The sequence below is a fragment of the Canis lupus genome, chromosome 28 (genome assembly GCF_048164855.1).
Source record: "Canis lupus baileyi chromosome 28, mCanLup2.hap1, whole genome shotgun sequence".
Lineage (NCBI taxonomy): Eukaryota > Metazoa > Chordata > Mammalia > Carnivora > Canidae > Canis > Canis lupus.
The window spans coordinates 26,600,041-26,621,314 of NC_132865.1; the positions used below are offsets into that span (position 1 = coordinate 26,600,041).

The window sequence follows — 21,274 nt, forward strand, 5'->3', positions numbered from 1 at the left end:
AGTTACCAGAAGCAGGCTGCAATCAGAGAGCCCAGGAGTGGGCTTTCAGCTTGGGGTTGCCATAAACCGCAACCAAGGCACAGTTAGGAAACCATTCTCTGAACAGGTGCTCACCAAGAGGCAGAACCTCGGTGAGACTGCCCTCCCTCATTTGGGAAGAGTGGCACTGGTGCCTGCTCGGGAGTCTGCAGGGTTTGGAGATCAAAGCGGGGTCGAGTGTCTGAGATAGAAATGCTGGGTCACAGACTGAGCAGAGAGGATGGACAGAGACCAGTGAGACAGGAATAACTGACTGCTTTACCCAGAGGGCACACTGAGGAATGGAGGGCAGGAGCTATCGGATCCGGGGCTGGAGACTGGGGGGCCACCATTTTCATTCACACCCTCTAAAACAGCACAGAAAGCCTTGAGGGAACAAAAGCCACATAGAGAAACTCAAGCTGCCTGTCCCCCTGGCTAAGTTCTGTGTGGGATAGACATCTGAGCATCAGCACAACAGTGCCCTCCCCAGAAGATCAGCAAGAACATATGGCTAAGACCACGATTATCAATCATACAGAACTGCAAAACTCCAATATTAGGGGAAAACAGTATATAGAATTCATAGGTTTTTTTCCTCAAAGATTCTTTGTCTTTCAATTTTAACTTTTTTCTTTCCTTTTTAGTCAATTTCTTATTTTAGCGACTTTTTAAATTTGCAATTTTCATCTTTACGTTTACATTCTATCCTTTCATTGTATTTATTTTTGTATATATATATGTTTTTCTTTCTTTACAATTTTGGGATGTGGTTTCTTCTAATAAAAAAACAAAATACACAAATACACAAATCTAATGTATTGCTGTTCTCTCCATCTGATTATTTTTAAATCTTTTTAAAATTTTCATCTTCACAGTCACATTCTATCCTTTCAATGTATTAATAGTCTTTGTATGTTTTTTTCTTTACAATTTTGCGATGTAGTTTCATTTACAAACAGACCAATTACACCCAGAATATAATGTACTGCTTGTTTTGTTCATTATATTCTTTTTATTTTTAATTTCCATTTTCTTTTAGATTTCTGGCCTCTCCTGACTTGTTTGGCATTTATTTCTCTGTGGTCATTGTTGCCATTTTAGTATTTTGTTCTCTTGTTCATCTATCATTCTCTAGACAGAATGACAAGACAGGAAAAACACTTCAAAAAAGAGAACAAGAGGCAGTACTGACTGCCAGGGACCTAATCAGTATGGATAGGAGTAAGATGTCAGAGTTCAGAATACCGATTACAAAGATACTAGCTGGGCTTGAAAAGAGCATGGAAGATACCAGAGAATCCCCTTCTAGAGAAATAAAAGAACTAAACTCTAATCAAAACAAAATAAAAAAGGTTATTAGTGAGATGCAATAAAAACAGAGCATTAAGTGCTAGGATAAATGAAGCAGAAGAGAGAATTAGAGATATAGAAGACAAAATGATAAAGAACAAAGAAGCTGAGAAAAAGATAAACAACTAGATCACAAGAGAATTAAACAAATAAGTGATATCATAAAGCGAAACAATATTAGAACCGGGATACCAGAAGAAAATTTTGCAAGGGGTGAAGGCAGAAGGTATATTGAAACAAATTACTGCAAGGAACCTCCCTAATCTGGGGAAGAAAGGAGGCACTTTAATGCCTCCAGGAGGTAGAGAGAACCCCCTTTCAAAATAAACAAATATAGGTCAACACCTTGACATGTAATAATGAAGCTTGCAAATCCCAGAGACAAAGAGAAAATCCTAAGTAGCCTGGGGACAAGAGGTCCATAACCTAAAAGGGTAGAAACATCAGACTGGCAGCAGACCTATCCACAGAGACCTGGCAGGCTAGAAAGAACTGGCATGATATATTTAGGGTGCTAAATGAGAATATGCAGCCAAGAATACTTTATCCAGCTAAGATCTCATTCAAAATACAAAGAGAAATAAAAAGCTTCCAGGACAAACAGAAACCAAAAGAATTTGTGATCACTAAACCAGCCCTGCAATAAATATTAAAAGGGAATCTTTAAGCGAAGAGAACCCCAAAGTAACATAGACCAGAAAGGAACAGAGACAATATACAGAAACAGTGACTTGATAGGTAATACAACAGCACTAAATTCATCTTTCAATAGTTACTCTGAATGTAAATGGGCTAAATGCCCCAATCAAGAGACAGACACACAGTATCAGACTGGATAAAAAGCAAGACCCATCTATATGCTGTCTGCAAGAAACTCATTTTATTTTTATTTTTATTTATTTTAAGAGACTCCTTTTAGAGGAAAGACATCTCCAGATTGAAAGAGAGGGGGCAGAAACCATTTGTCATGCTAATGGACATCAAAAGAAAATTGGGATAGCAATCCTTATGCCAGACAAATCAGATTTTTTTTTTTTATTCATGAGAGAGAGAGAGAGAAAGAGAGAGAGAGGCAGAGACATAGGCAGAGGGAGAAGCAGTTTCCAGTTTCCATGCAGGGAACCCAACTTGCGACTCGACCTCAGGTCATCACTTCTTGGGCAGAAGGCAGGCGCTAAACCGCTGAGCCACCCAGGCTGCCCATGGACAAGTTAGATTTTAAACCAAAGACTGTAATAAGAGATGAGGAAGGACACTATATTAATTAAACTTATTAATTAATTAAAAGGTCTAGTCAATGAGAAGATCTAACATTTCTAAATATTTATGCCCCTAACATGGGAGCAGCCAATTATATAAACCAATTAATAACAAAATTAAAGAAACATATTGATAATAATATAAGAATACTAGAAGATTTTAACACCTCACTCACTGCAATGGACAGATCATCTAAGCAGATCATCTAAGCAGAACAAGAAAGGCTTTGAATGACACAATGGACCAGATGGACTTCATAGAATATTCAGAGCATTCCATCCTAAAGCAACAGAATATACATTCTTCTCAAGTGCACATGGAACATTCTCCAGAACAGACCACACACTGGTTCAGAAATCAGGTTTTGAGACACCTGGATGGCTCAGTGGTTTAGCGCCTGCCTTCTGCCCAGGGCATCATCCTGGGATCCTGGGATCAAGTCCCACATCAGGCTCCCTGCATGGAGCCTGCTTCTCCCTCTGTCTCTTCCTCTCTGTCTCTCATGAATAAATAAATAAAATCTTAAAAAAAAAAAAAAATCAGGTTTCAATCAATACCAAAAGACTGGGATCATTCCCTGCATATTTTCAGACCACAATGTTTTGAAACTGGAACTCAATCACAAGATAAAATTTGGAAAGGGAGGCAGCCCAGGTAGCTCAGTGATTTAGCACCGCCTTCAGCCCAGGGCCTGATCCTGGAGACCGGGGATCGAGTCCAGCATCGGGCTCCCTGCATGGAGCCTGCTTCTCCCTCTGCCTGTGTCTCTGCCTCTCTGTGTGTGTGTGTCTCTCATGAATAAATAAATAAATTTTTAAAAAATTTTGGAAAGAACTCAAATACATGGAGGTGAAAGAGTATCCTTCTAAAGAATGAATGAGGGATGCTTGGGTGGCTCAGAGGTTGGGTGTCTGCCTTTAGCTCAGGGCATGATCCTGGGGTCCTGGGATCGAGTCCCACATCGGGCTCCCTATGTGGAGCCTGCTTCTCTCTCTGCCTGTGTCTCTGCCTCTCTCTGTCTCTCTCATGAATAAATAAAATCTTTTAAAAAAAGAATGAATGAGTCAACAAAGAAATTAAAGAAGAATTCAAAAAATTCATGGAAACAAAGGAAAATGAAAGCATAACTACCCAAACCTCTGGGATGTAGCGAAGGTGGTCCTAAGAGGAAAGTATATAGTAATACAGCCTTTCTCAAGAATCAAGGAAGGCATCAAATATACATCCTAACCTTACATTAGGTAAGGTAATGTAGGCTTTACATTTACCTAAATAAAGCCTAAATCCAGAAGAGAATTAATAGAGATTAGAGCAGAAATCAACGAAATAGAAACCAAAAGAATAGAACACATTAACAAAACCAGAAGCTGGTTCTCTGAAAGAATTAATAAGATCAATAAACCCCTGGCCAGATTTATTAAACAGAAAAAGGCCCCAAATAAAATCATGACTGAAAGAGATCACAACCAACACCAAAGAAATACAAACAATTTTAAGACCATATTATCAGTAACTGTATGCCAACAAATTAGACAATCTGGAAGAAATAAATAAATTCCTATAGATATATAAACTACCAAATCTGAAACAGGAAGAAATAGAAAAATCTGAACAGACCCATAACCAGGAAGGAAATTGAAACAGTAATCAAAAATCTCCCAACAAACAACAGTCCAGGGCCAGATGGCTTCCCAGGGAATTCTACCAAAAATTTAAAGGAGAACTAATACCTATTCTTCTGAAGCGGTTTCAAAAAAACAGTAAATGGAAAGAAATCTTTCAAACTCCTCCTATAAGGCCAGCATTACCTTGATCCCAATACCAGATAAAAACATCACCAAAAATGAGCATTACAGACCAATATCCCTGGTAAACACGGATGCCAAAATTCCCACATAGATACTAGCCAATAGGATCCAACGGTACATTAAAGGATTATTCACCACAACTAAGTGGGATTTATTCCAGGGCTGCAACAGTGATTCAGTATCAGCAAAAATCAATGTGATAGGCTACATTAATTAAAAAAAAAAAAAAAAAAAAAAAGGACAAGGACCGTATGATCCTCTTGATAGATACAGAAAAAGTATTTGACAAAGTACAGCATACTTTCTTGATAAAACTTTTCACAGTATAGGGATAGAGGGAACATACCTCAATATCATAAAAGCCACATGTGAAAAGCCCACAGCAAATATCATTAGCAATGGGGAAAAACTGAGAGCTTTCCCCGTAAGGTCAGGAACGTGGCAGGGATGTCCATTCTCACCACTGCTGTTCAACACAGTACTAGAAGTCCTAGCCTCAGGAATCAGACAACAAAAAGAAGTAAAAGGCATCCGAATAGGTAAAGAAGTCAAACTGTCATTCTCTGCAGATGACATGATAATCTATGTGAAAAACCCAAGACTCCATTGCTAGAATTTATACACCAATTCAGCAAAGCAATTCAGCAGAATATAAAAGTCAATGCACAGAAAGCAGTTCCATTTCTATAAGCTAATAATGAGACAGAAGAAAGAGAAATTAAGGAGCCAATCCCATTTACAACTGCACCCAAAACCATAAGATACCTAAGAATAAACCTAACTAAAGAGGCAAAGAATCTGTATTCAGGTAACTACAGAACACTCACAAAGGAAAGTGAGGTAGGCACAAAGAAATGGAAAAATGTTCCATGCTCATAGACTGGAAGAACAATATTGTTAAAATGTCTATGCTACCTAGAGCAAACTATACATTCAATGCAATCCCTATCAAGCTACCATCAATTTATTTCACAGAGCTGGGACAAATAATCCTAAAATTTGTATGGAACCAGAAAAGACCCTGGATCCCAGCCAAAGGAATGCTGAAAAAGAAAATCAAAGCTGGTGGCATCAAAATTCTGGACTTAAAGCTCTATTACAAAGCTGTAATCATCAAGACAGTATGGTACTGGCACAAAAACCAACACATAGATCAATGGAAAATAATAGAGAACACAGAAATGGACCCTCAACTCTATGGTCATCTAATCTTTGACAAAGCAGGAAAGAATATCCAATGGAAAAGACAGTCTCTTCAACAAATGGTGTTGGGAAAATTGGACAGCCACATCCTGAAGAATGAAACTGGACAATTTCCTCACACCATATACAAGAAGACTCAAAATGGATGAAAGCCCTAAATGTGAGACAGGAATCCATCAAAATTCTAGAGAACACAGGGAGCAGCCTCTGTGACCTTGGAAGCAGCAACTTCTTGTTAGACTGGTCTCCAAAGGCAAGGGAAACAAAGGCAAAAATGAACTACTGAAATTTCATCAAGATAAAAAGCTTTTGCATAGCAAAGGAAACAGTAGACAAAACCAGAATACAAGTGACCGAATGGAAGATCTTTGCAACTGCCTTATTAGGTAAAGGGCTAGTATCCAAGATCTACTCAACACCCAAAGAACAAATAATCCAACCAAGAAATGGGCAGAAGACATGAACAGATATTTCTCCAAAGAAAACATACAAATGGCCAACAGACATATGATAAAATGCTCCACACATCATTTGTGATCCTGGAAATACAAATCAAAACCATAGTGAGATACCACCTCACACCAGTCAGAATGGTTAAAATTAGCAAGTCAGGAAATAACAGATGTGCCGAGGATGCAGAAAGAAGAGAACTCTTTTATATTGTTAGTGGAAATGCAAGCTGGTACAGCCACTCTGGAAACAGTATAGAGGTTCCTCAAAATGCTGAAAATAGAGCTACACTATGATCCAGCAATTGCACTACCTCATATCTACCCCAAAGATTCAAATGTAGTGATCCAAAGGGGCACATGCACCTCAATGGTTTATAGCAGCAATGTTCACAATAACCAAACTATGCAAGGTGCCCAGATGTCCATCGACAGACTAATGGATAAAGACGTAGTGTGTATATATATTATAGAATACTACTCAGGCTCTTCCCCCGAGCGGCCTGAGGTTTGGAGATGGTTCGCTACTCGCTGGACCCAGAAAACCCTATAAAATCATGCAAGTCGAGAGGTTCAAATCTTCGTGTTCACTTTAAGAACACACTGCCCAGGCCATCAAGGGTATACATATTCGAAAAGCCACCAAGTATCTGAAAGATGTCACTTTGCAGAAGCAGTGCGTGCCATTCCGTCGTTACAATGGTGGAGTTAGTAGGTGTGCTCAGGCCAAACAGTGGGGCTGGACACAGGGTCGGTGGCCCAAGAAGATTGCTGAATTTTTACTGCACATGCTTAAAAATGCGGAGAGTAATGCTGAACTTAAGGGTTTAGATGTAGATTCTCTGGTCATTGAGCACATCCAGATGAATAAAGCCCCCAAGATGTGACATAGAACCTACAGGGCTCATGGCCGGATTAATCCATACATGAGCTCTCCCTGCCACATCGAGATGATTCTTACTGAAAAAGAGCAGGAAAAAAAAAAATAAAATAAAAAATAAAAAATAAATAAAAAACAAAAAAACAAAAAAAAAATGAAAAAGAGATTGTTCCTAAACCAGAAGAGGAGGTTGCACAGAAGAACAAGATATCCCAGAAGAAACTGAAGAAACAAAAACTTATGGCCCGGGAGTAAATTCTGCATAGAATAAATGCAAATAAAAATTAAAAAAAAAGAATACTACTCAGCCATTCAAAAAAAAATTTTTTTTAAATATTGCTATTTGCAAGGATGTGGATAGAACTAGAGGGTATTATGCTAGGCTAATAAATAAGTCAATCAAAGAAAGACAATTACATGATCTTATTCATATGTGGAATTTAAGAAACAAAACAAGATCATAGGGGAAGGGAGGGGAAAGAAAAACAAACACAAAATCAAAGAGGGATAAAAAACCTAAGAGGGGATGCCTGAGTGGCTCAGCGGTTTAGCGCCTGCCTCTGGCCCAGGGCGCGATCCTGGAGTCCCAGGATTGAGTCCCATGTCACGCTCCTGGCATGGAGCCTGCTTCTCCCTCCTCCTGTGTCTCTGCCTCTCTCTCTCTCTCTCTCACATACATACATACATACATACATACATAATCAATCTTTAAAAAAAAAACCCCTAAGAGACTCTTAATCACAGGAAACAAACTGAGCATTGTTGGAGGGGAGGGGATTGAGGGGATGAGGTAACTGGGTGATGGACATGAAGGAGTGTAAGGAGCACTGGTTTTATGTGACTGTGATCAATCACTGGGAATAAATAAGATCCCATTCAGAAGAAAAAAATACTAAAAGTCATTAAATAAGGGAGAAGGGTAAGAGAAAAAGGCAAAAAGAACAAGAAAAACAACCAGAAAATTACCAAAATTATTTCAGTTCAACATCTGCAAATCAATGCATTACATCACATTAACAAAAAGATAAAAAAGATAAAAAGATAAAACAAAAAGATAAAAAAGATAAAAATCACATGATCATCTCAATAGATGCAGACAAACCATCTGACAAGATTCAACATGATTAAAAAAAAAGAACCTCAACAAAGTGGATATAGAGGGAATGTATCTCAATATAATAAAAGTCATATATGACAAACGCACAGCTACCATCTTGAACTCAACAGTGAAAAGCTGAAAACTTTTTCTCTAATATGAAGAACAAAACAAAGATGCCTACTCTTGCCTCTCTTACTAAACACAATACTGCAAATCCTAGCCACAGCTATCAGACATCCAAATTGATAAATAAAAAATTGTGACTATTTATAGATGACATGATACTACATGAACCTCCTAAAGGCTCCACCAAAAACTGTTACAACTAATAAACAAATTCAGAAAAGATATAGGATACAAAATTAATATCTGTTGGGTTTTGGGGCACCTGGGTGGCTCAATGATTGAGCGTCTGCCTTTGGCTCAGGGCGTGATCCCGAAGTCCTGGGATCAAGTTCTGCATCAGGCTCCCCACAGGGAGCCTATCTCTCTTCTACCTATGTCTCTGCCTCTCTGTCTCTCTCATGAAAAATAAATAAAAATCTTAAAGAAAAAGGAATTGCATTTACAATTCCATTAAAAAGAAAATACCTACAAATAAATTTAACCAAGGCGTAAAAGCCTTTTGCTCTAAAAACGGTAAGATGTTGACAGAAGAAACTGATGACAGAAAAAAATGGAAAGATATACTATGCTCATGGGTTAGAGAAATTAGTATTGTTAAAATGTCCCTATCACCCAAAGCAATCTACAGATAGAATGCAATCTCTATCAAAATTTCAATAGCATTTTTCACAGAACTAGAACAAATAATCCTAAAATTTGTATAGAAGCACAAACGATCTACAAAAATTGGCTACAAAGCAATCTTAAGAAGAACAAAGCTGGAGATTTCATGCTTTCAGATTTCAAAATATATTACAAAGCTACAGAAATCAAAACAGATGGTGTTGGCATAAAAAAGACACAAAGATCAATGGAACAGAATACAGATTGAGAAAAAAGCCCACATGTAGGTAGTCAATCTTTAACAAAGGAGGCAAGAAAATGAGGAACAGTCTCTTCAATAAATGCTTTTGGGAAAACTGGACAGCTACATGCAAAAGAATGAAACTGGATCATTTTCTTATACCATATACAAACTGAAAATAAGACTTAAATGTAAGACCTGAAACCATAAAACTAAAATAAACACAGGTAGTAAACTCTTCGACATCAATCTTAGAAATATTTTTTTTGTATCTATTTCCTCAGGCAAGGGCAACAAAAGCAAAAATTAACTGGAACTACATCAAACTGAAAAGCTTTTGCACAGCAAAATAAACTATCAAAGGCAACCTACTGAATGGGAGAAGATATCCACAAGTGATATATCAGATAAGGGGTTAATGTCCAAAATATATACATACAACCCCACACCAAAAAACTCCCAAACAATCCAATTAAAAATCGAGAAAGGACTTGAATATACATTTTCCAAAGACGTCATGGTGTTAACCAACAGACACATGAAAAGATGCTCAACATCACTAACCATCAGGGAAGTGCAAATCAAAGTAACAGTTATCCCCTTACACCAGTCAAAATGTCTAGTACCAAGAAGACAGGAACAGTAAGTGGGCCGCCTGGGTGGCTGAGGTGGCTCAGGTTATGCTCTCAGGATAATCCCTGATCTCAATCAGGTATTGAGCCATACATCAGGCTCCCTGGATCAGTGGGGAGTCTGTTTCTCTTTCTCTCAAATAAATAAATCTTCAAAAACAAAAAAATGTTGGCAAGAATGTCAAGAAAAAGGAACCACACGCACTACTGGTGGGAATGTAAATTGGTACAGCCATTGTGGAAAATAGTAGGGAAGGTCTTAAAAAAAAAAGTTAAAATATAAATACCATACAATACAGTAATTCCACTTCTGGGTATTTACCCTAAGAAAAGAAAACCACAATTTAGACCTGTAAATACAGAGAATACACTAGTGGTTCCCAGATGGGTAGGGGGTGGGGATGGAAAAAAATGGGTGAAGAAGAGTGGGAGGCATAGGCTTCCAATTATGGAATAAGCTACAGGGGATGAAAGCTATAGCACAGAGAAGATATTTAATGGTATTATAATAATGTTGTATGGTAACACATAGTAGCTACGCCTGTGAGCCTAGCAGAAGAGATTTGTGGAATCACTAGCTGTACAACTGAAACTAAAGTAACATTGTGTGTCAACTACACTTCAATTAAAAAAAAAAAAAAAAAAAAAAAAAAAACTTGGGGCAGCCTGGGTGGCTCAGCAGTTTAGTGCCATCTTCAACCCAGGGTGTGATCCTGGAGACCCGGGATCGAGTCCCACGTCCGGCTACCTGCATGGAGCCTGCTTCTCCCTCTGCCTGTGTCTCTGCCTCTCTCTCTCTCTCTTCCTGTGTCTCTCATGAATAAATAAATAAAATCTTAAAAAAAAAAAAAAAAGAAGTTTGAGCCCTACATTGGGTGTAAGATTACTTAAAAATAAGATCTTAAAAAAATAACAATGATGTTTTAAAATAAATTAGTACCTTAGCTAAAAGTTTTGAAACTGAGAATATTTTAAATTAATCTACTTTTTTTCTAAAAATTTCAAAGTTCTTTTACAAAAAATAAAATAAAAATTTCAAAGTTCTGAGTTTTAGTGTAGTTAAACCAGTTTATTTTTCTTTTTTGGCCAGCGTATTTTGTGTCCTTAACAAAGCAGTATCTGCCTATAACAGTGATCGTGCAGATATTCTCCTGTATGTTTTTCAGAAAGTTTTCACATTGTACATTTATCTCTAGATATACCACAAATTCATTTTTACGATTAGCATGAAGCTAATTTTCTATGTTTTCTATATGTTCAGCTGTCTCAGCAGTTTACTGGAGGGCCATCTGAGCCTAATTTTTTTTTAGGATTTTATTTATTTATTTATCCATGAGACAGAGAGAGAGGCAGAGACATAGGCAGAGGGGGAAGCAGACTTCATGAAGGAAGCCCGATGTGGGACATGATCCCGGGACTCCGGGATCTCGCCCTAAGCCAAAGGCAGATGCTCAACTGCTGAGCTACCCAGGTGTCCCCAGATACTTTTCTTTGTACCGCTGTTTTAACTATCACAGCTTTGCTAAGTTTTGATATTCAGTGCTTTAAAACTCTGACTTTGTTCTTCTATCATTCTTGCTTTTTGGTCTTAAATATTTTTTATGTTCATTATAGAATCATCTCTCAATTGCCACAAAACCAAGACCTAGTCAAATTTAATGAGAATCACAGTAAATTTACAGATCAATATGGGGAGAACTGACACAGTAATAATATTCAAATTCCCAATTTACTAAAATTCTATAACCCCCAATTTATATATTTCTTAAGATTTATTTATTTATTCATGAGAGACAAGAAAGAGAGGCAGAGGGAGAAGCAGGCTCCCTGAAGGGAGTCCAATACAGGACTCGATCCCAAGACCTGGATCACACCCTGAACTGAAGGCAGATACTCAACTGCCGAGCCACCCAAGCATCCCAATCCCCAATTTATTTAAATCTACTTTAATTTTTATCACACTTTGTAGTTTTCCATGTAAAGGTTTTGCAACTATTTAATTATTAGGAGTTTTTTAAAGCTACTAAGTTTTATGGTTTGTATAATTTTGCTATCTAATTTGCAATAAGTACTAATTAGTTCTGTTAAAGCGTATTTTCAAATTTTTATGACTACCATGTCATGTTTCCAATTTTTATATCTTCTTTGTCTTTTCCCTGGCTATAATGAACTGTTCAGTAGAAGCGTTGATACCAGTCATTTTTGTCTTATTTCTTAACCCACAGGGGAAATATTTCATCATTAAGCATGATATATATGTAAAATGTAACTTTTATGGAAATCCTCTTTATGAGATCCTAAGTTTCCTTTTCAACAGTCTAAAAAATCTGCCTAAGAAAATAAACTTGTTGGGGCGCCTGTGTGGCTCCGTTGGTTAAGAGTCCAACTCTTGATCTCAGCCCAAGTCAATCTCAGGGTCAGGAAGGTAAGCCCCACACTGGGCTCCATGCTAGGTGTGGAGCCTACTTTTAAAAACAAAAAAAAAAACAAAAAAAAAACAAAAAACAAAACAAAAAAAACCGTAGGGAAACTAAAGTTTACCAGCACTTCAGAATCATGCCATCTGTTCATCCCCTTTTTCAGGCTTTTTTCTCTATTCCTTGCCTTATATTCGTAAATTCAACAGTTACATCTATTTCCTATATATCCTCCATGTCAAGTTACTAATCTTTTCACATTTCAGGTGAAGCCATCTTTGATAATGCCCAGCTCACTCTCCCTATGAGATGGTTGCAATCAGTGAGTCACTGTTTTGCTTAAGTTCAAACTCCTTAAACTTGGCACTCAAAGTGCCAAAAGTCACATGTGAGTCTAACTTTACTTTAGACTTGTGAATTAATCCCTTTAGTAGTAATCCTAAACTCCAATTTAACTGGTCTTTCCTACTGTGCTCTGAAAAGCCCAGCTGTCTTTCTAGTTCCTGACTCCTCTAACACTATTTGGATGTAGATTTTGGTTTAGAAATCGTATAAGATTGAGAAGATAAGGCATATAGTTTAAAGTACTCAATATAAATAGCTGATGAGTGCCAAAGGAAATAGAGATTATTTGATGTATATTTCCTCTGGTTTCCTTTCCCCTTTAACTGGTCCTATTCTACTGAAATTGTAAACACTTGTATTTATTGATCTACATTTACATACTTAAATTCAACTTAAGATTTCAACTTAAAACTCAATTGCATTAACCTTTTACTGCTTTTTTGTTTTGTTTTAAGATTTTATTTATTCAGAGAGAGGCAGAGACACAGGCAGAGGGAGAACCAGGCTCCATGCAGGGAGCCGGATGTGGGACTCCATCATCACGCCATGGGCTAAAGGCAGGCGCCAAACCGCTGAGCCACCCAGGGATCCACACCCCCCCCCCCAAACCTTTTACTGTTTGAAAGAAACAAAAATACCTATCTTATCACTGTACTCATAAGTTACAGGGTTTTTCTTTTCATTATGGATTTATAGCTCAATAGAAATAATCCACATCAGTTACATTTATTCCACAATTCTTACGAAATTTAATTATGGTTAAAAGAGCAAGAACTTGGCAGGGACCTGGTTTAGTATCCTAAACCCCAGACACCCCAGCCCCTTGTCCCCCCTTATTTATATCAGTGTGACCTACGGCAAATTGCTTAGCCCCCCTCTTCCCCTCATCTGTAAAACTGGATACCTACTTCACAGGGCTGTTGTAAAAATTTAATAGGTGGAGTTTCACAGTGCCTCATACCTACCAAGAGTCCTATAAGCAGAAATTACCAATATTAATATTTCTGCTCAAAAAGCAATAATGCTACTGCCAAGACTGGGTTGTTTGGTACCTTCGTTTTCAATTATTTTTAAAATCTGAATACGGGATAGTCAAACTGCACTTTCGGAGAACTCCCCACATTCTTGTAGCACAAACTGAAATTTGCGCCGTGTAAACCTTCACGTGTGCCTTATTTTATTCAAACCCTCTAGAAAGCAAATGATTAAAAAAAAAAATAATAAGTAGTACAGTTAATGACCATGACAAAGCCGAAGAAATACCTAGGAAAGATTAAATGTCTGGGATCTGCTAGAAAATAACCCGGAGAGGGCGCAAGCCCGGCCATGTGTAGACAATTGTCGAAATTGGTTGATGGGTTCCCCGAGTTCCTAATACCAACCCCTTGACCTCGGTAGGTTTGAAGATTTCCATAACAGAACGTGTTTTTAAACGTCCGGAGGTCGATATTTTTTCTTTAGGGCTCAACGCAAAATCCTAGCTGCGTTCAGGAAGCTACACTGGGCAGTACTGGGAGGTGATAATGAAGCAGCAACCCCCGCCAGGTGGGCCCGGTTTGGCCTCCCGGGCGGAGCAGCGAGCGCGCCCCTCCTCCCAGAGTCCCCGCGGCCCGGCCCCAGGCGCCGCCGCGGACGCCGGTCCGTCCAGTCCCGGGAAAGAGCGCAACGCCCCAGGCAACCACCGCGGAGGGCTGACGTCCCCGGGCCGCCGCCGGCGGGGCGGCTGGCGCGCGGGCTGTGGGCTCCGAAGGACCGACCTAAGGGCCGGGGGGAGGGGGGGAGGGGAGGGGGGGGGGTCCCAGCCCTGGGGCAGGTGGACCGGCTTCCCTCCGCTCCGCCGGCGCGCCCGCCCCCCAGAAGCCTCAGCGCCGCGGCCGCCGAGAACCTCCTCTCAGCTGCCGCGGAGACACCCAACCGGCCCACGCAGCCCGGCGTGTCCCCGCATGCCCGAATTCGGGGGTCCTTCAGCTCCTACTTACTTACCGAGACTTCCCACCGCCCTCAAGCCTGGGAGCGCCTCCTCGACCCCCCCGCCAACCGCTTCTTGAGTCTCTAGCCCCCCTTACCTCTGCCGCGCGGCAGCCAGGCGCCTTCCTGCGCTGCTCCAGCTTCCAGCTTGGCTCTCCCGGGGAGTTACTGCCAATCACCCAGTCTCCGCCCCTAGCCCGGACCAGACTGGCCAATCAGCTGCTTCCTCCGGCCCGGAGGCGGGTACTGATTGCCCGCGGAGGAAGGGAGACTACCCGCCCACAGGCCTGCTGCCGCCGCTCACAGTGCGTCTGCGCAAGCGCACTGCTCGGAGAGAGGCGGGCGCTTTCGCGTGGACTTCGCTTTGTGTCTTCACTGCTCTAGTCTAGAAAGTACTTTGTTAGTAAACCCCATTCTCGAAGTGTGTAGCAAGACCCGTGTTCCGGGGACGCCCGAGTGGCTCAGCGGTTGAGCGTCTGCCTCGGGCTCAGGGCGTGGTCCCAGCGTCCTGGAATCGAGTCCGGCATCGCGCTCCCCGCATGGAGCCTCCTTCCCCCTCTGCCTGTGTCTCTGCCTCTCTCTGTGTCTCTCATGAATAAATAAATCTTCAAAAAAAAAAAAAAAAAAAAAAAAAGCCCCGTATTCCTAATGTAGCCGCAGGTGTCTATTACCTTGAAGGAAGCCGGGACTCTTAAGCCCTTGTTAACTGACTTACACTGATCCCTTTTATCCCAAGCCTGTTGGGCCTTCTGTCTGGCCGGCAGATCTTCCCACGTGAACTTCATATCCCAGGTGTGCTTGTGTTTAGGGGGGGTTGAGGGTGTGGGGCATACAAAGAGCATGGGGGAGCATTTTACCGTCTTCAGTTCCACTGCGTGTTTAGTCTGATTCTTGGGGATACATGCTTTTTAATAGTTGAATATTCTGGGACACAAGATTTCAAATAATTCTGCCATGAAAATGATCATTACATCTGTAGCTAACAATATAGTCAGCATGGTGACGTGTGTAGGTCCAGGAAGAAATTCATACGTAGAGTGAAAAACCTGTGGGTATTTCTCTGTGGCCTGTAAGGAGGCTGCTGCTGATTGGCTGTCTCCCTAAGGCTCCCTTTGTAATGGATCCCACGGGCCACTGGGCAGGCACCAGAGCTAGAGTGGTTTTACCCCTGGTGCCCAAGTGCCTTCCTGGCAAGGGCTTTCCAACTTCAGCAAGAGCACTAATTCATTTGCTCACTAAGGGCTTGTTGAGGGCCCATTATGACAGTACAAAGATTTTTAAAAGCCTTGAACCACACCCTCAGTGAGCCTACAGACTAACAGGAAGACAGAAACACAAACATAACCAAATGTTATAATGAAGGAATCTTGGGAACCTGGGAGACCTGCCCAAGCCGGCCAGAGGACTCAATGAACACATTTTAGAGGTGTGCTTCGGCTGAGGCTTGACGAAAGAGTTGGTGCTTCTGAGCTAAAGGAGTGGAAGCAAAGGAGAGCGGCATTTCTGGCAAAGTTTACTTGTTTCTTCCGAAGTGCTTAGAGGGTGGATTTACTGAAAAGCTAATGAAGCTTGTGCTCAGACCCCCTGACTTGCACCAGCCCCTTCCAAGACCCAAGGAGGGACCCTCGCACTGAGTTCACATGGTCATATGTTTTCTACTCTTCAAAATGAAGATGTTTTAAAGCAACCTTCAGAGATTGGTCAAGACCTGCCTTTTTTCCATTCCAGCTTCCTTTCCTTCACGCTTCTGTCTGCATACTAGGTGCTCAGGAGTGGCCCTGGGCATTTTGGAGATCTGGGTGAGGGGAAGAGGGTTGAGTTGAACTTAGGTTCCTTTTGTGATTAGATATTGCTGACTGCCACGATGTTGGAATGTCTTCCCAGAATACTCCTAGCCATACTATATGCCATCTTACAAGGGCACCTGTGGGTGTGTCTCATGGCACCTGGCATCAGAATTTTGTGGCTGGTAGAGGAGAAAGGAGGGTGCAAAATATGCTGAGCCAGGAAGTAAGGGGAAATCTTGCAGTCATCATACTTGAAATAAACAGCATACTTCACTTTTTCCTTTTAATTAACTTTATTTTAGAATAATTTTAGATTTATTTTTTAAATCTATTTTTAAAATATTTTATTTATTCATGAGAGACACAGAGAGAGAGAGAGGCAGAGACATTGGCAAAGGGAGAAGCAGGCTCCATGTAGGAAGCACGATGTGGGACTCCATCCCAGACTCCAGGATCACACCCTGAGCCAGAGGCTTAACCACTGAGCCACCCAGGCGTCCCTAATTTTAGATTTGCAGAAAAGTTGCAAAGATAGTTCAGAAGTTCCTGTTTACCCCTCACTCAGCTTCCCCTAATGCTAACAGTGTATTACCATGATGCATTTATAAAATTAAGGAGCCAACATTGGTACATTACTATTTACTAAACTCCAGACTTTACCCAAGTTTTATTATATATATATATATATATATATATAGAGAGAGAGAGAGAGAGAGAGAGAGAGAGAAGCAGACTCCATGCAGGGAGCCCAACGTGGGACTCTATCCTGGGTCCCCAGGTTCACGCCCTGGGCCAAAGGCGGCACTAAACTGCTAAGCCACAGGGGCTGCCTCACTCAGATTTTATTAATGTCCTTTTCCTGTTCCAGGATCCAATCCACAATGCCACATGGCATTAAGTCATCAATGCCTCATTACTTAGACTCCTGTTCTTGAGTTTCTCAGTATTTGTTTCTCATAATCCTGTTATGACCATGACATTTTTAAGGAGTATGATCACATAAATTACAAAATATGCCTTGATTTGAATTAATCCGCTGTTTTTCTCATGGTTACACTGGGGTTGTAAGATTTGGGAGAAATACCATACACTGAGATGCCCTTCTCATCACATCATATCAGAGGGTATATTAGATATTAGCATGATTTATTTATGCTGATGTTAACCTGACCATGGTAGTTTTTGCTTGTTTCTCCACTGTGAAGTTGCATTTTTTACCCTCTTTACATATTCTCTTCTCTTTACATATTCCCTTGGAAGCAAGTCACTAAATCCTACCCACCCTCAAAGGTTATGAGATTAAGCTTCAACTCCTGGAGTGGAATATCTACATAATAATTTAGAATTCTTTAAGTAAGATTTGTTTCTCCTAAAAAAAAAATCGTTTCTTCTGCCCATTTATTCATTTATTTTGTATATTTATATTTTGTTTATATTTTATACATACCATCTCTCGGTGGACAGAGCTAGGAAATATATTATCACCTTGGTTTTTCTTTGTTTACATCTCCATGATGGGTAACCTCTAAAAATACTCCCAATGATCCCTGCCTCCTGGTAGTCACACCCTTGCGTAATTCTCTCTCGAAGAGAGTGGGTTTGACCTAGTGACTTCCTCCTAATGAATCAAATACAAGAGTGATAGGATGGCAATTCCAAGACTAGGTTAAAAGAGTGTGGCTTCCATCTTGCTTGCTCTTTCTTGGTTTCTCCTGAGAGAAGTCCAACTGCCATATTGTGAGTTGCCCTAAGGAGAGGCCTATGTGGCAAGAAACTGAGGAGAGGCCTCTGGCCATCAGCCATCAAGCAACTGAAGCTTTTTTTCATCAGCCTCTGAGAAACTGAATCCTGCTAACAGACATGTGAGTGAACTCAGCAAAAGATCCTCTTTCTATTGAGCCTTGAGATGATTAGAGTCCCACTGACACCTTGATTACAATCTTGTGACTCTAAACCAGAGACCCTGAGCTAGGCCCACATGGATTCTACATACACAGAAACCATGAGATAATAAATGATTATTTTGTTAAGCTGCTAAGTTCTGGAGTGATTTGTTAGGAAGCAATAAATAATACAATTTATATCTTTTCCAAAAGATTGATAATTCTGAAACTCCACTTCTGAGCATATGTTTAAAAATCCATATCCATACCCCTTCCCTAAATCTTAGATGATTTGCGTAACTAAGTTTGGAAACTAATGTAGGTTACAGGGCAATCCATTCCGGGATTTTAGAAGCAAATTGACTTTTCTTTTATGTGTCTGATCCTTTATAGTTCTTCATCCAAATAAATGGCTCAGCTTCCTTGGCAGAATCCAGAATAACTGAAACTTCCGTATTTATTGAGTAGAGGAGAATCAGAGTTCTCTCTCCTCACTGTGCAGCCTTGAAAAAGTCCCTTGACCTTTCTAGACCTCCAAATTCCTAACAGATTAAAGGACTATAGTACTATTGTTTAGGCAGAGATTTAGTCACTATTAAATGTATTTTAGGCAATAGAAAGATGACCAAAGCCAGTTATAGGCCAGCTTCCTTGCAGAGATTTAACCAAAAGGGCAGATTCCCATTTGTTTATATTGGCAGATGGTGAGGCTGAATTCTCAGAAGGAACTTCGGCTTCCAAGTCAGACAGACCCATACTGAAAATATGCCTCTGTCACTTATCAGCTGCATGGCCGTTAGCAAGTCAATCACCCTCCCTAGGCCTCAATTTCCTGATCTGCACAGTAGGGAAAAGAGCCACCTCACAGGGTAGCCTGAGAACCAATTGTGTAACATGTGTAAAATACTAAGTATAACACCTGGCTTATCACAATAGCCCAATAAATATTACCCATGAAGTACGTTCAGTCAGCTGTGTGGTATGACCAGTGGTTAGTAAAGTAGGGGACAAATATGTCCATCAGTCTGTCTCACATGAAGTTTAATGACAATCCCATTTGGTAAGATAGGTTGAATGACCTGCAAGCTTTAGTGTCTTCTCTGAAAATCCAGACCCTTTCTCTCTAGTTCTGCACTTTTTCCAGCTCCAACTACCTGTCTATAGAAAATATAATACATTGAAGTGGGCCTTAAGAGGTTCTGAGTTTGAATCTAGAAAAACCTAACTAGCAAAAGACCACTGGTAGGACAATGAAGTGCCCTTGTGAGAGGCATTTTAAGACCAGGTGAGAGGCAACCCGGGTGGCTCAGCGGTTTAGCACTGCCTTCAGCCCAGGGCATGATCCTGTAGACCTAGGATCAAGTCCCATGTCAGGCTTCCTGTATGGAGCCTGCTTCTCCCTCTGCCTGTGTCTCTGCCTCTCTCTGTGTTTCTCATGAATAAATAAAATCTTAAAAAAAAAAAAAAAAAAGACAAGGTGAGGCTGGATGTGTCATTTATGAGCTAACTGGTCGCCTTAAGGCACATTTGTAAAGAAAAGCAAGTTGAACGTTTCTTAATGTGTACCAGTTTTCAGATTATCATACACCAACTATTTTGTTACACTAAAATATAATACATATAAGAAAGGCATGTTTTTTTTTATTTGAAGATTTTATTTATTCATGAGAGACACACAGAGAGAGGCAGAGACATAGGCAGAGGGAGAAGCAGGCACCCCGCGAGAAGCCTGATGCAAGATTTGATCCCAGGACCCTGGGATCACAACCTGAGCCGAAGGTAGATGCTGAATCACTGAGCCATCCAGGTGCCCCAAGAAAGGTAGATTTAATGCTTGGTTTCTCTCCATTTATTTCCCAGTTTTCAGAAAAATGAGTTGGTTGCTTCAAATTCTCTGAAGGTGACTAGTGATGCTTCTTTTCTATCTTTTCCAGTATTAGTAAGAACTCAATAATTTTATCACTACAAATTAGGTCTTATCAGATCTTTTCTAGAGAGCATATTTTTATGCAGAGAGAAGTGGGGCTAATTCTACATTTATGGAACATCTTCTAGACACTGGGCTAGGTATTCTCTTACACTATTTTATTTTTTTTTAATTTTTATTTATTTATGATAGTCACAGAGAGAGAGAGAGAGGCAGAGGGAGAAGCAGGCTCCATGCACCAGGAGCCCGAAGTGGGAGTCCTATAGCAGTCTTGGAAGTGCCAGGATTTCTGTTTTTTAGAGGAGATTAAGGTCCTTAGTGCCAAAGTGACTTAGTATAGTCATAAAGCCAGAAAGTGGTAAAATCAAGATCTGTCTGACCCAAATGGCACCATGTAGCTTTTCTGAATGAGGTCCTACACTGAGTCACTGGGTACAGCTTACTGGATACTTCACCAACCTATCTTACCTCTCACCATATATCCTCCTCAGATGTGACTGTTTTATGACCCCAAGTTTATCATTCTCATACTTGTGAAAGCAGTTGCTTGAAACTACTAAATACCACCTAGATTTTTGTTGATTACATTTCATTTACATGTGATTTTACTTAATGAAAATTTTTTTTTTTTTTTTTTTTTTTTTTCCTGGCTGGAAGATTTTGAGTTTTATAGCAAACCGTATTGTACAGACCCGGGGCCCAGGGGCCCAGCCCGGCTGGGACCCCCTACTTAATGAAAATTTATTATATTTACACCCCACCCTCCCCAGTAAAGTTAGTTTATTTACAACTTTTGTGTGTGTGGTGGGCTCCTACTCTCCCAGATCCTGTCCTATTCAGGTAATATATGCTAAAAACCTAGACTGTATCTCTCTATATATTTTCCATATTCATAGAATATATAAAAATGTAGTTTATGATGTTATTTCCAGAAACCAAATCAGTGTATGTGTGTGTGTGTGTGTGTGTGTATATATATATATATATATATATATATACACACACAAACTTTGAAGCATCATGGAAATACCTCAATGTCTCTTCTATAGCTCTCATTTCCCTTTATTAAAGGTTTTCTAATATATTGTTCAGAATGGCCCATGGCCTGTAGATATATCATTTACTTCATTTACATCATTTGTTTGGTTTTTGTTTTTGCCAATATGAGCAATATTGCAATAAACATCTCTGTTCTTATGCCTTTGTATGATGCTTTTTGTCTCTATGGTTTGAATGCTTCAGGACAGCTGAGTCACAAAATGCAATTTTTAGAAT

At 40.1% G+C, this 21,274-nt stretch overlaps 1 protein-coding gene and 1 pseudogene across 5 annotated transcripts in view; one reads left to right on the top strand and one right to left on the bottom strand.

The window, feature by feature from the left end:
• Window positions 1–21,274, bottom strand: part of MTFR1 (mitochondrial fission regulator 1) — a 75,923-nt gene that overhangs the window by 50,772 nt on the left and 3,877 nt on the right. Inside the window, exon 1 of one of the 5 annotated variants that reach the window (XM_072804437.1) lies at window positions 14,501–14,710. The exons of 1 other annotated variant lie outside the window; for it this stretch is intronic. The gene's annotated coding sequence lies outside the window, so the exon portion shown is untranslated. 3 more of the 5 variants (XM_072804441.1, XM_072804440.1, XM_072804439.1) reach the window with 3 other exon arrangements.
• LOC140620333 (large ribosomal subunit protein uL22-like) lies at window positions 6,585–7,425 on the top strand (annotated as a pseudogene).